The sequence below is a fragment of the Triturus cristatus genome, chromosome 7 (genome assembly GCF_964204655.1).
Source record: "Triturus cristatus chromosome 7, aTriCri1.1, whole genome shotgun sequence".
Classification (NCBI taxonomy): domain Eukaryota; kingdom Metazoa; phylum Chordata; class Amphibia; order Caudata; family Salamandridae; genus Triturus; species Triturus cristatus.
Window position 1 is genome coordinate 1,341,991,004 of NC_140590.1, and position 13,939 is coordinate 1,342,004,942.

A 13,939-nucleotide genomic window follows, 5' to 3' on the forward strand; every position below is an offset into this window, starting at 1 on the left:
TATAGTTTTACATATGATGTAAATCTTTTTTTGGGGGGTTACTCTTTTACTTCGCACCGTTGCCTTTACTGCAGTGCCGCAGCCAGTTTTTGAAATCTGCCGATAGTGTAACAGATAGATGCGATACTCTCTCTTGTCCTACTACTGTCAGTCTCTCCTCTTAGTCTATGCAGTCTGCAACTGAAACCCCTAGGGACGCGGAAGGGTGTGGGTGTGTGAATTAATTAATTTCCATAGTATATACATTATTGCATCCCCCATTCTTCTCTTACCTGTGATTGATGATTAGGTGAAGCAACGCCTGCATGGTGATTGTTTGGTTTTCCAAGGGGCCATGGTGGTGGTAGTAGTAGTAGAAGTAGTAGTAGACAGTAGCATTTGCAAAAAAAAGAAAATGAGACCGTCACCTGAGGGGGACTAGGGAATGACGAGTAGAAGTACAGTACACAAGAAGACTGCCAAACAAGAAACAATGATGATAAGCAATGCTAAAGTAAAATAAAACAGAATGGTGGGCTAGCCTAGTACAAGTTATTGCAAGCTGAAGTCAACTCGAGCTATGAAGTGGACAAGCGTAACCTTTAGTGCTGGAAGGATGATGATGGTGGCAATTAATTATGATGGATTATGTTCCTCTGGAATATCGAATACTGTGCATGGGTGGGCAATCTAATCTATATATTGCCAGTGTGGGCTATATATATACTTCAGAAGCAGATCCTCGCCCTGCCTTGAATTAGTGTTGTTTTCACCAAATCCACCCCAGCAAGTGTGTGATCAATTATTGGTGTAAATGTAATTTAGTCACACCTCAGTAAATCAGATCACACATCCCAGGGGAAGAGGGTTTTTGGGTTTGATGAATGGTTGGGAAGGGGGATTTGAGGGAAAGGTTTGACAAAGACAAACACTACACATGAACAACACATTCATCTTGGCAGCCGGCCATCATAAATCTGTTAAGGGAGAAAAAGGAAATGCATGCATGATGATGATGAGTAGTACTAGACTAGTATAGGGTAGTATATCAATTATGCAATTGTCTGTCTGCCCCCAGAGAGACCCAAGTTACATACATTATGTTCTGTTGTACCAGGCTTCCGTTGAAAGATGGCAAATAAAATTAAAATATCTGTAGGAGTCAAATATAAGCAAACATACACAACACACAGTCATTGTAATGATTGAAGAGAAAAAAAAAATTATGCTGCATCTCCAAATTGGGAGTTGCATCTCTGCAGTCCTCTTGGTCCTTCCTTTTCTGTCAGTCCGTCAATCTTGGGTGCCTAGCGGATGCGGTTTGGTAAAGTAAATGTGAGTTGTTTTTCTAGTATGGCGTAGGGTAAAGGGCCTGTAGATTGAAAAACAAAAAGGATATTGAAAAATCAAGGAGAAAAGTTAAACTGCATAATTAAGGAGGACTGCAACAAGAAGACTTTCAGATGTGGTATGGCTAAATCATGTCTGTTTCCGGCAGTTACCTCCAACAACAGGAACAAGCCTCCCCACCCAACTCCACTTAGCTTCGAATTTGAGCCAGACAGCACAGTGAGCACACAACAGGGAGCACACACACACACACACACACACACACACAGCAACAAAGTATTTTCAAATTAAGTAAAAAATCAATGCACCGCTGTCAGTCACACCACACCACACTCACGACCACCACTACACAGACATGTAGGTCTGGTGTTGTTTACCTTTAGGTCACTTCACGCCGTGAGTTATTCCATCAATCATCTATGATCCTTCTAACTCTGACTGAGAGTATGGTATCGTGTCTAACTCTGTACAAGCAGTGTCCCAAGTGAGTCCCAGACTCATCCTGGCACAAAAATGCAATGGATCGGCCTGCTGTAGTACAATTTTGTTATTGAACATCAAGAAGGGAAAGATTGACTTGAGTCACTTTTGTTATGCATAAAATAGTAGACATCATTCACAACAATCACTCAGCGTGCAATGCATGCCATCCTTTTCCTGTTCTTCCTGGGCAGTCCCTCTAGGCTAGGAAAGGATAGATATAATGTCAGGGTCCATGTTTGGAGGCAGGCACACATTTCACATTTGTTGTATTCTCCATCCAATGTCTGGCTTGAGGGAAATGGCTTTACTGCGAGTCAGGAGGATTGGACTTACTTCTTCACTGACTGCACACAGTTGAACTCCAATCCGGGAATAAAAGAGTAAGACGGTGGGGATTGACTTGTGTGCCAGAAATACAGTAACACACGCAAATAATAAAGTAAATAATATTCCTTAGCTATATCTTAGCTATATCTTTTATTGGGTCATCAAAGGAAGAAAGAAAGACACTCGAAAGCCTAGTTGTCAGGAAAGTAGAGCTTGTCCTCAAACTCTAGTGGTTCACCTAGAAGAAGGTCACCTAACATACTACTTCCATGACCTGAGTCGCCGTCATCATCTCCCTGCTGTGGTACTTCAGGTATGGTGTAATCCGGTGGTATAAAGTGCTGATTTATTTTGATCATGGTTAACATCTCCACGGTTTTGGGGTGAAAGACTGGTCCTTCTCACTGTCAGAACGGCACCAGCAGCGCTGAAAACACGCTCAGCAGAGACCACTTGCTACGGGGCTAGCCAGATAGTTTATCGCCAGCCTGCTGAGCACAGACCATTGGCGCCTTTTCCCATACAAAGACAGCAATTGGTTTTGATCAAAGTAGACCTCTGTTGGGTCATCCAGAAAGTCCTGGACCATCCGCTCAATGGTCATGCGTGCTCCGCTTTGCTCGTCTTCTTTTGCCTTTGTCTCAGCACTGGACCTAAGCCGTGCCTGTAGAAACCATTTCTGTGCCGACTTTGGGGCTGATACTCCTGTTTTTGTTGATGTTGTTCTTGGTGGTTTTGGCTGCTGCGAGCCATTCACACTGCCCTTAGGTACTGAAGTTGAACTTTAAGGCTGCCCTGCAGTACTTGTTATGCCCTGGAGGAGAGGGCCTCTAATTTCCAGCCATTCTTTTTCTAGCGGACTGGCTTGCACAGCTATCCAAGTTTGGGAGCTGGCAACATCCCATCTGAAAAAGGAATGAAAGTGTCCCGTAATGCTTTGTATCGTGGATCAATAATTTTCACACAAATGTAATGATTGGATGACACAATGCCTCTTTGCACCCTTGTATTTTCTGATAAGCAAATGGTTAAGCTCTCCACCAACTCATGCTTCTTTTTTGTGCTCCACATCTGCGTACATTGCAGACACCTCCTTTAGCTGGTCCTGTAGCATGTGCAACAATGGGATAGCTTGGCCCATGGTACAGTCCTTCTTGCTGACTTCACGTGTGAAGACCCCGAAAGGTAGCAATATCTCTGTCAGACATTTAACTAGGCCCCATTGGTCCATCTCAATGATCAAGCCTTTCATAGTAGCAAACCCTCTTTGCATGACAAATTCATTGATTGGTCTGTACTTCTCAAACAGACGTTCAAGCATGTAATAAGCTGGGGTCTAACGTGTGGGCACCTCCTGGATGAGTGCTTTAATAACTGGCATTATATTATCATGTTGAAGGATCCTCAGCTGCTTCCAGGCTTTAAAAGAATGGCTGAAATGTGTGCAGATTCTTCTGCAGGTGGTCAGTAGTTGCTGACTGTCTTCTTTTTTCAGAAAGTCTCGAACAATTATGTTAATGCGGTGCGCCAAACACAGGACCCTGAAATCAGCCACCATCGGCCATGGCCTTAACTATATAACTGCCATTGTCCATGGCAACAAAACCAATGTTAAGCCCTCTTTGTCGCAGCCATTTAAAGACCTTAGTGTTAAAGTCTTCCAAAATGTTTGCAGCAGTATGGGATTTCTCCATGACGAACATGGCTACTGTAGCATACTTCGAGCTCCATTAAAAATGTCAGCAGCCTCAACACCTGCAGATATCTTTTCTGTAACCCACACAAAATAGATCCAGTGTGCAGTGATTCACATGTTATGAGTGGCTTGGCAACTGGTCCATATGTCTGTTGTCAGGTGGATAGTGTGAACAGCACTCTGCTGCAAAGCTTGTCCAAGCAATTCCAGCACGTCATGATGTAGTGTTAGAACAGCAACTTTGGGGCTATAGGACTGGCTGGGAAACTTCTATTTCAGGCAGATGGCTGTCAAAAAGTCAAGAAACCCCACCCCTTCCACAAAAGAAAAAGGGAGGAGGTCCAGCGCTAACATTTTAGCCAGCTTCGTGTTGTACAAACGTGCCGTTTGGTGGATGCGTTCGTACTACCCCTTCGATCTAAACATGCTGAAAATGGTAGCCTGGATTTTTTTCTTTTCTGGTGCCACTGATGCAGGTGACTTCTTGACACCAGATGTTAGGCACAATGCACATTTTTTCATTGCTGTACTCTCTTGTCTTGGACCCCTTGGTGTCTCGGCCTGACTCGTGCCATTGCGATGTTGCTGATGATGATGTGGGCGGTACCACTGCACTGCTGGGGACAGGGCTGCTTTGTGTACCGGAGAAAATGTATCCCTCTTGTTCACCATCCACCCTGATCGGATCTTCTTCATCCCCTCCACCAACAACACTTGCAGTTTTTTGGCCGCTAAGGTGCGCCTCCCACTGGATCAAGTGGTGTTTTCTGAGATGGGTTGTTTGGCCTCTGGTACCATAGTTTGTACCAAGCTTACCCCGACTAACACTTACTCCAGAAATGGAGCATATAACAATGTTCACCTCCTTCCTGCTAACCGAAAAGAAGGCCCAAACTGGGAAGCTCAACTTTCTGATGCTGCTGGTGCCACTTGCAATGTCGGATGAACTGGTAGGTGGGTGTGACGTTTGACTCTACAATACCTACTTGTACTGAGGTGGTTGTGGTGGATATAGGGCACTGCTGAGACTTTGTAAATATGGCAGCTGGAGGTGGTGTTGGTGGTATCCCTGCCACATCCATCACAGCAATTTTGGGATGGGGTTAATGACGGTCTCCACTGGGACGTGGCTAATGACCATGATGACTGGCTCGTCATCATCCTCCTCTTCTACATCTACCTCCATAACTCAAATGCTTTCTGGAACCTTTCTTTTCCCTAGCCGTGTCTTCTGGCGTGTCTCTCTCTGACTGAGGTTGGATCCAAGTGGCGTCTAGATCATCAGAAGGGGGGCTTGCAGAAGAAGTTGATGGACTAACCCTCCTTTTCCTTGCTGGGGATCTGGAAGACAATAGATCTTGTGAAAGAGTGGCTTGCTTTTCTTCTTCCTCAGCAGGAAGCTCGATCTTATGAACTGCCCCTACTTCGGGAGGAACAACTACTATTAGGGGTGGTTGCAGCTCTTGTTGCTCACTTATCTGAGTTTTCTGCATTGATTGGGTACTACTTTAAAATAACGATAAGTCAATTTTCAACATTAATGCTTGTCAGAGTTGTCGTGATTAGACTGGCTGCCTCTGCGACAGAAATGGGCTTGGGCCCAGGTTGGTGGGGTGGGTCCACTGATGCGGGGGTGCGGCTCCCAGCTTGCTCCCCGGACACCGTTGCTGCAGGCACAATTTTTGGTTTCCCAAAAAAGGTCTTGGGCGACATACTGGTGGTGGTAAATGGCAGTACCTTCTTCTCCTCACTGGCAACTTTCTTGGTACTGGACCTGGTACCTTTCTTTGGGGCCATCTTAAAGATGTCAGTTAGCACGCACTAGCACAAGTTGAAGAAATGTCTGTGGTCACACGTGATGTAGTGCGCAGGCCTTCTGTCTGGCAGTACAATGGCTGATGTTGTCTCCTCCTCTTTTGTGCACCTAAAAGCAAAGAATCAAGAAGAACATCAGTGAAATGTGGCATGGTTGGGGTTCAATTACTAATACAAACAAATATAATATAGTTTAGTGTGTCGTCATACTTGTTAGTGTTATTAATATTATTACCACCTCAGGTATTAAAACAATTACCTGAAAGAGACTGTAGTTATAGATTCCTTACCTTAGAATTACACACAGGTGTCAGACTGGATCCGAAGAATTTATTTCTTAGCAGTAGCCCTGCGCATCGGTAGGTGGCGTCGGTTGACTCAGTCGTCGTGGTCACCGGTAAGGCGTCACGGTGTGTACTTAGATGCCACTGCTGCTCGCTGATGTCAGTTCTTTCTTTTTCCGCACCAGACAGCGCAGATCCGGAGAGAGCATGCCCCTTAGTCACTTTTTGACTAACCCTTTTTTAACTTTTGTCGACATCTTTTTGGAGTCTTTTGTCTCCTGGTGCACGAGGTATGTCCCATTGTTGGACCGGCTTCAAGCCTTGTGACTCCTGTCACATGCTGATGTCTGTCACAGATCTGCACTTCATGTGTCTTTGGTGCCTGGAGCGTGACCCGAAGTCTTTGCGGGAGCGGTCCTGAAAGCTTCTGGAGACCCGGCAGTTGACTCCGTGCCGCTCGAGGTCCCGGTCGAGAGGAAAGTCTCTGGACTGGTCGTGAAGCCGTCACCCAAGTCTTAGTCATCTGGTAAGTCAAAGCACAAGAAGAAGGCGAAGAAGCATCGTCGCTCTTCGCTTTCTCCCCGTCCTTCCGCCAAGGTGACGCTGGACCCGTAGCGTCATCACTTTCCGGCTCCGCCTTAGGAGCCCGCTTCTGGGACGGCCCCTCCCTTCCCTCATTTCCAGGAGCAGGAGCATTCCCTGCCCAGCTTCGAGCTTTTTACGAAGCGCTCCACGGCATCTTTGAGCAGCCCGACTCCGCCGGCACACCTTCAGGTCCCACAGACTCAGCTGGGGACCCTGGGTCTTTGTGGCCAGTGGCTTTATTTCCAGCGTCAGAGGGCCCCCAAGGATCCAGACCTGGATCTGGATTAGTGCCTGTCGACCTCGCAGTACCTTCCCTGGCACTCATTCTACTGACAACGCCCCCAATGCCGGCTGTGCCCCCGGCCGGTGTTGACCCCAGCCTCAACCCCGACTTGGACACGGAACCGGACCTGCGCCAACCGACTCCACTACCACCGCCGACCAGTACTTATGTACAACTGTTCTTTCGTGGCATCCCTTTCTGCCCTGACTGGTAGCCAGAAAGAGGTGAGGAGGACTGGGAGGGTTCTGTTGACCCTCTAGCAGACCAGCTGGAAGAGCCGGACTGGAAAGAGGAGTTGGGTGAAGCCAGTGGTCTGGATACTTCCCCAGACCTTGGTATGCTTTCTCCCCCTATCGTGGCTAAGGAGGAGGGAGCCTCCTTTGCTGTGGTGTTGCGTAGGATGGCTGGGCCTTGTGCTTCCTACGGCAGCAGTCAGGACTAACCTCCTGACTGAGGTGCTTTAGTCGGCAGCAGCCCCTTGGAGCCCCTTCTGCCTTTCTATGAGGCCCTCTGTGACATCCTCCTGGGCACTTAGTCCAAGCCCAGCACAGGGGCTCCTGTGGACAGCATGATTGCCCGAAGCCACTGCCCGGCTCCAGGCGACCCACTTTTCCTCTCCCAACACCCTACTCCAGAGACCTTGGTGGTCCAAGCCTTATCCTCAAAAGGTAGCGCATTGCCTACACCTTCCCAAGATAGAGAATCCAAGAAGCTGGACGATCTTGATAAGAAGATGTTTTCTTCTGCCACCTTAGGACTATAGTCAGTGAACAGCATGTCTCTTGGGCCGTTACACACACACAGTGTGGGACACAGTTGCGCAAGTGCTCCCACTGTGCCCACCCAAGCTGTTGCTGTGGGTCGAGACACAGCAAAGTTCACCATTCGGTGTGTGCTGGATACCCCCGACTCGCTGGGTAGAACAGCTTCCACGTCGGTAGCCCTGAGGCGCTACACCTGGCTGAGGACCACTGGCTTCTCTGGGGATGTCCAATCTACCCTTTCGGACATGCCCTTTGATGGCCGTCGCCTGTCTTGTGACAAGGTGGACAACGCGCTCGAGCATTTCAAGGACTCTAGGGCTATGGCCAGATACTTGGGCCTCGCAGTATCCTCTCGCCCCATGCTGTCTACCTTTTGCCTCTTTTGTGGCTACAGAAGGAATGCCCCACCACTTTCCACCCAGAGTCACAGGCCTTGCCAAGCTGCCCAGCCTTTGTGTGGACTGGGGACGTGGGACCCAGCGTTGTGGGCCAGAGGGCAGGCCAGTCCACCAATGTCCCCCATGCGGCAGCCTCCAAACACTCCTAGTCTGACCTTTCAGGGCCACCAGTTGCGAGTGGGCGGCAGGATTTGCCATCACCTCCTCCACTGACACAGCATCACGTCGGACAGGTGGGTTTTGCAGATAGTCCAAAGGGGCTGCTCCCTCTCCTTCGAGACTTCTCTTCCCTCCATGCCGCCAGCATTTCATTACATATTGGAGGATCATTTGGCCCTTCTCCGTCAGGAAGTTATGGCCCTCTTGGCCAAGGGGGCTATCGAATGCATCCCAGTACCAGAAGTAGGTCGTGGTTGTTGCTCCCACTACTTCCTGGTGCCCAAGAAGGACAAAGGCCTGAGTCCTATCTTAGACCTCAGGGACGTCAACCGCTTCCCCTCAAAGGAGAAGTTCAAAATGCTAACCTTGGCTCAGGTCTTGTCTGCCCTCGAACCTGAAGCTGGATGGTAGCATTGGACTTGCAGGACGCTTACTTTAACATCCCCGTCTTGCCTGACGGTTCACTGTAGGCCACAAACATTTCCAGTTTACTGTGCTCACCTTTGGCCTTACCAGCGCCCCTCGGGTGTTCACGAAAGTGATGGCGGTGGTCTCAGCTCATCTATGCAGATCAGGGGTTCCAGTCTTCCCCTATCTTGACGACTGGCTGTTGGTGGCGAGCTTGCACCAGGCTGTCGTCTCCCACCTCCAGACTATGGCAGACCTCTTCCTTTCGCTGGGGTTCACAGTCAACGTGCTGAAGTTGCACCTGAACCCTTCTCAGAAGCGCCTCTTCATCGGAGTAGTTCTGGACAGTTTCGGGTCTATCCTCCCGAGCAGCGAGTCTGGGATATTCGGGCTATGATACCGATGTTTCAGCCTTTATCCCGCATTTTGCTGAGAATGACCCTGAGGCTGCTGGGCCTCATGGCCCCCTGTATCCTGCTAGTGGATCATGCCTGGTGGCATATGCGGCCTCTGCAGTGGGACCTGAAGTTCCAGTGAGCGCAGCGTCAGGGGAATCTTTCCGATGTCCAGATCTCGGAGCGGACTGCACGCCAGTTGCAGTGGTGGCTCACGAACCAGGATTGGGTCAGCGGCAAATCCCTCTCCATTCTCCAACCAGTGGTGACAGATGTGTCACTCCTGGGATGGGGCGGCTACATGGGAGAAGTAGAGATCAGAGGCCTCTGGTCTCCGGCGGAGTCCAGGCTCCACATCACTCTTCTGGAGTTCCAGGCGATTCGTCTAGCACTGTAGGCATTACTTCCTTCTGCAGAAGAAAGAGTAGTGCAGGTGTTCACGGACAACACCACCGCCATGTGGTACTGCAACAAACAGGGCGGGGTGGGGTCGTGGGCCCTATGTCAAGAGGCCCTTCGCCTTTGGACATGGCTGGAACATCAGGGCATATCCCTGGTGGTTCAACACCTGGCAGGTTCTCTTAACGCCAGGGCAGACAAACTCAGCTGCCAGTGCGTGATGGATCACGAATGGCGTCTTCACTCTGAGGTGGTGCAAGGTCTCTTTCAGCAGTGGGGAGAGCCTTGGCTAGATCTGTTCGCCACCAAAGAGATCGTGTAATGTCAGTAGTTCTGAGCGTAAGAGTTTCCAAGGCGGCACTCACTCGCCGATGCCTTTTTGTAGTGAGTGGAATTGCTGCCTTCTTTATGCCTTTCTGTACGAAAGTGGCTCTGTATATACTGTTCCCAAATCAGTACAGTGTGCACAGAGTCCACAGTCCCCAGAGGTTTGGCAGAGGCTAAAGTTAGATATAACCTTACTCTCTAAAGTGGTAGCTTGGTCGAGCAGTAAGGCAGTATCAGAGGACAGTGTAAAGCATTTGTTGCACACACTCAGTCAGCAAATGGTCTCACACACTCAAGAACTGAACTCTAGGCCAATGGTTTTGTATAAAAATATATGGTTGTTTTATTTTAGAACCAACAATAGATTTTAAAATATACTTTCTCTGAATGAGAGGCTTAAGATAAATACTTTTCAATAGACAATAGACTTTTGAATATAATAGTTACAGTGGTTGCAATAGGCAACACAATTTCAAACACAATAATACATTGAGCTCAATGGGAATTTCTAGTTAAATGCAATTAGTTACTTTAAGGATTACTTTTCTAACCACAGGACTGGATCCTGGATTCAGTCCTGGGACATTTCCTATAAACAATTGAGTAAAAGTGTTTTGGTTACAGTAGTGATTTTTAAGCAATACTTTGGTATTTTAAAAGTTGACACTTTGAAACGTTTTCACACAGAATCACCAATGTTATCCTATGGGAGGAAATTCACTTAGCAGGTAAGTGGGGTTATTGTTACCTTTTCTAACTCAGTATTGGATCCTGGATCCAGCACTGGTGCATCACCTGTAAACAGTTGAAAGAATGGGTTTTGGTTATACAGGCGATTTTTAACGAATATTTGTAAGTTTGCAAAATCGACACTTCAAAACTTTTTCGGCAATAGCCAGGCAATGTTATCCTATGGAAGGAAAATCAAATTAAAGGTAAGGGGCCATATGTAGGAAACAGTTTTGCGATCGCAAACACTGCGAATCGCAGGAATCTGTGTGTTTGCTATCGCAAAACATACTTGACCGATGTAGGAAAGGTTTTCGCAGAATAAAAGTGCGAATCGCAAATTTAGCGATTAGCTAATTTGCGGAAACTTGATTCTGCGAATCCTTTTGCGTAATCGCAGTCTGCGTACCAGGAATTGCGGAAATCGCTGTTAACGAATTCGCATTTTGCGATATCGCAAAATGAGATGTTTAAAAAAGTCGCAATTAGCGAATCTTCAGAAATCGCAATTTTGCACTTACCAATTACCATTAACACTGAGCAGGTGGTAATCAACTGCAAACTATTTAAACAGGCCCACAATGCCACAGGGCCTTTCCACCATGGCTGGGCTGTACGTGATAGCCAGGAGGCTGCGAATCAGGGATGCCACACAGAGAAGGAGACGCCAGGAAAGGATCTACAGAGCACGCATCACCCTCTTGACTTGACTGACGAGGAGGAGATCCATGTGAACTACAGGCTGCACCCAGACAGCATCCTGGATTTAATAGCTGAGCTGACACCCATACTTGAACACCCCACACGCAGGGCACACTCCATTCCCACCCATGTTCAGGTGCTGTGCTCACTGCACCTCCTGGCATCAGGTAGTTTTCAGGGGGTCATTGCGACAGCAGGAGGTGTCTCGCAAAGTGCACTATCGCGCTTCCTCCACGCTTTACTTGATGCAATGGTACAGAGGCTGCATCACCACATACAATTTCCTAGCACACCACAGGCACTAGATCAGACCAAGCAGGAATTCTACCAAATTGCCCAATTCCCCCATGTCATTGGCTGCGTAGATGGGACCCATATCGCAATCTCACCCCCATCACATAATGAGTATGTATTTCGCAACAGAAAGTCATATCATTCCCTGAACGTCCAGGTAGTGTGCAATGCCCAACATATAATCACTGACATTGTGGCCAAATACCCTGGAAGCACACACGACTCATTCATGTTTCGCAACTGTGCGTTACATCGAAGACTCACAAATGGTGATTTTGGAGAGGGCTATCTGCTAGGTAAATGCATGGCAAACACACACAGAGGCAGTAGAGTGATGCAGTGGCAGGACACTATTGAACCAGAATCTGCTTATGCCCCGCAGGTGACAGTGCGTATGCTGTACGTGACTACATCCTCACACCGTACCTGAATCCAGCAACTGCAGGAGAGAGGAGGTACAACAGCGCGCACAGAGCCACACGCTGTGCCATTGAGAGGACCTTTGGAATCCTAAAGAGCCGTTTTCGATGTCTCCATAAGAGTGGAGGCGCGCTACAGTACAGCCCTGAGACGTGTTGCAAAATAGTGGTTGCCTGTGCAATGCTACACAACATCGCCACCAAAAAAGGAACCCCAGTGGACCTGACAGACTCTGAATCATCAGATGAGGATGGACCAGCACCACATCGCGCTCCGGCAGGAGGTGCTGGTGCGGCTGCCGGACGCATGAGACGTGATGAGATAACCCAAAACTACTTCTAAGTGAGTAATGATGACACAATGAAACTGATTGGTTAGTTACAGGGATGTTTATTTCTTTCTGATCATGCATTGAGGTATCTAACGTTGTGACTTCAAAGTCCCTGCATGCACATGTTTGTGTCACAGTGCAAAGAATAACAACAGCCACTGAGTCTACATGGACTGTGTTGCGTCACACATGCCCATTAGTCCCTTGTGTCCCTTCACCTCCTACGTGCACGGCCTGGTGCGCCTCGTTGTGTGTGCGCAGTGCCCTCCCTGGAGTCATCCTCCACTCTGCCCTGGCGTGAACTCCGGCATCTGTCCTGTGGAATTGGGGGAGTGATGCTGCTCCTGCTCGATTGTTCATCGGTGTCTATGGCAGCAAGTGCACCTATGCCACCTGTGGCAGTTGCGCGCATCTGGTCCACCGCATGTGTGACCTGCACCAAGACACTGCCGACATCCTGGCAGCAGTGGGCCATCTCGCGCTGCATGCTGACACATCTTCTGGCCAGCAGGGATGTGGCGGTTGACTGGCGGTTCACAGCCCTGGTGTATAGGTCCAGCCGTGTGTGTAGGCGATGTCTGTCCCGCCGCCGGGCTGCCCTGTCCCTCGCTATCTCCCTGCACAGTCCCTCCAATGCAGCAGTCATGCCCATTACTCCTTCGCGCAACTCCGTCATGTTGTGGTTATGTGCTACCAGTTGCCTTTGTATTGACCTGATTCCCTTCACTTGCAGGCGCTGCTGCTTGAGCATGCTGCCCTCCAGGCCCGAGAACACCGTGTCCTCTTCACCAGGAGCAGTGCTGGTGGACGCCCGTGCCCTGCCTCTCATCACTCTCCCTACTCTTGATTGTTCCGGGGACTGTATTTGGCGCTGTCCTGCACGCTGCCTGTGCACTAGCTGTTGCTCCTCTGCTGTGTCTGGTGCCTGTGCCTCCAACAGTGGTAGTGGTGGGACAATATTGTGGCGCCTGCATGGTGCTGTGTCGCCAGTTGTGGCTTCGCCCTGATCCTTCTGGCCTGCCTCGTGCTCCATCTCAGCTGTTGGCTCACATTCAGCCTCACTATCCTGTGTTGGTGGTGGTGCTGTGGATTAAATGACACACATTAGTACTGTGTCCTGTCTGGTATTTGTCATGCATTACTTTTAGTAAATAAATAAACATGGGCACTATCGGTCTTTTTCTAAATCTGCATGATGGAGTCCTTCCCATTCCACCTGTCTGTGTCTCACTGGCACAGTTATCAGTACATGTGACTACGTCTCCCATAATGCATTGCTGTGTGTGCTGTGTGACATTTACTGGAGTTGCAGTCAGGTTGCCTTTTGGGGGATGTGGGTGGTTTGGGGATGTGTCAGGGGGTTTTGCCATGCACCTTACCTTGTGTGGTGTCTCTGTGTTCCGAGCTGTCCAGGTCAGCCACTCCACTCACGCTCTCAGGCTGCAGTGTGCCCTCCACCAGCTCCTCCAGGGGCGTCGGTTTGGTTGCAGTGGAAGGTCCCCCACCGTTTTTTTTTGCCTCTGCCAGTCTTGTCGCCACCCTCTCCTTTGACCTCTGCCGCATGTCATACCATCTTTTACGTAGGTCCTCCACACTGCGGTGTGTGACACCAATGGCATTGACTTTCTCTTGGATGTCACTCCAAATCTTGCGCATCCTGGCCTCAGGCACTCTTAGGGAACTTTTCCCAAAAAGGAGATCATGGTTGGTGACCACCTCCTGTGTGAGGACCTCGAGCTCCCTGTCACTGAATTTCTGTTTTCTCTTCCTTGCTGGTTCCTCATGCTGCTTTTCACTCCCCTGGGAATCCA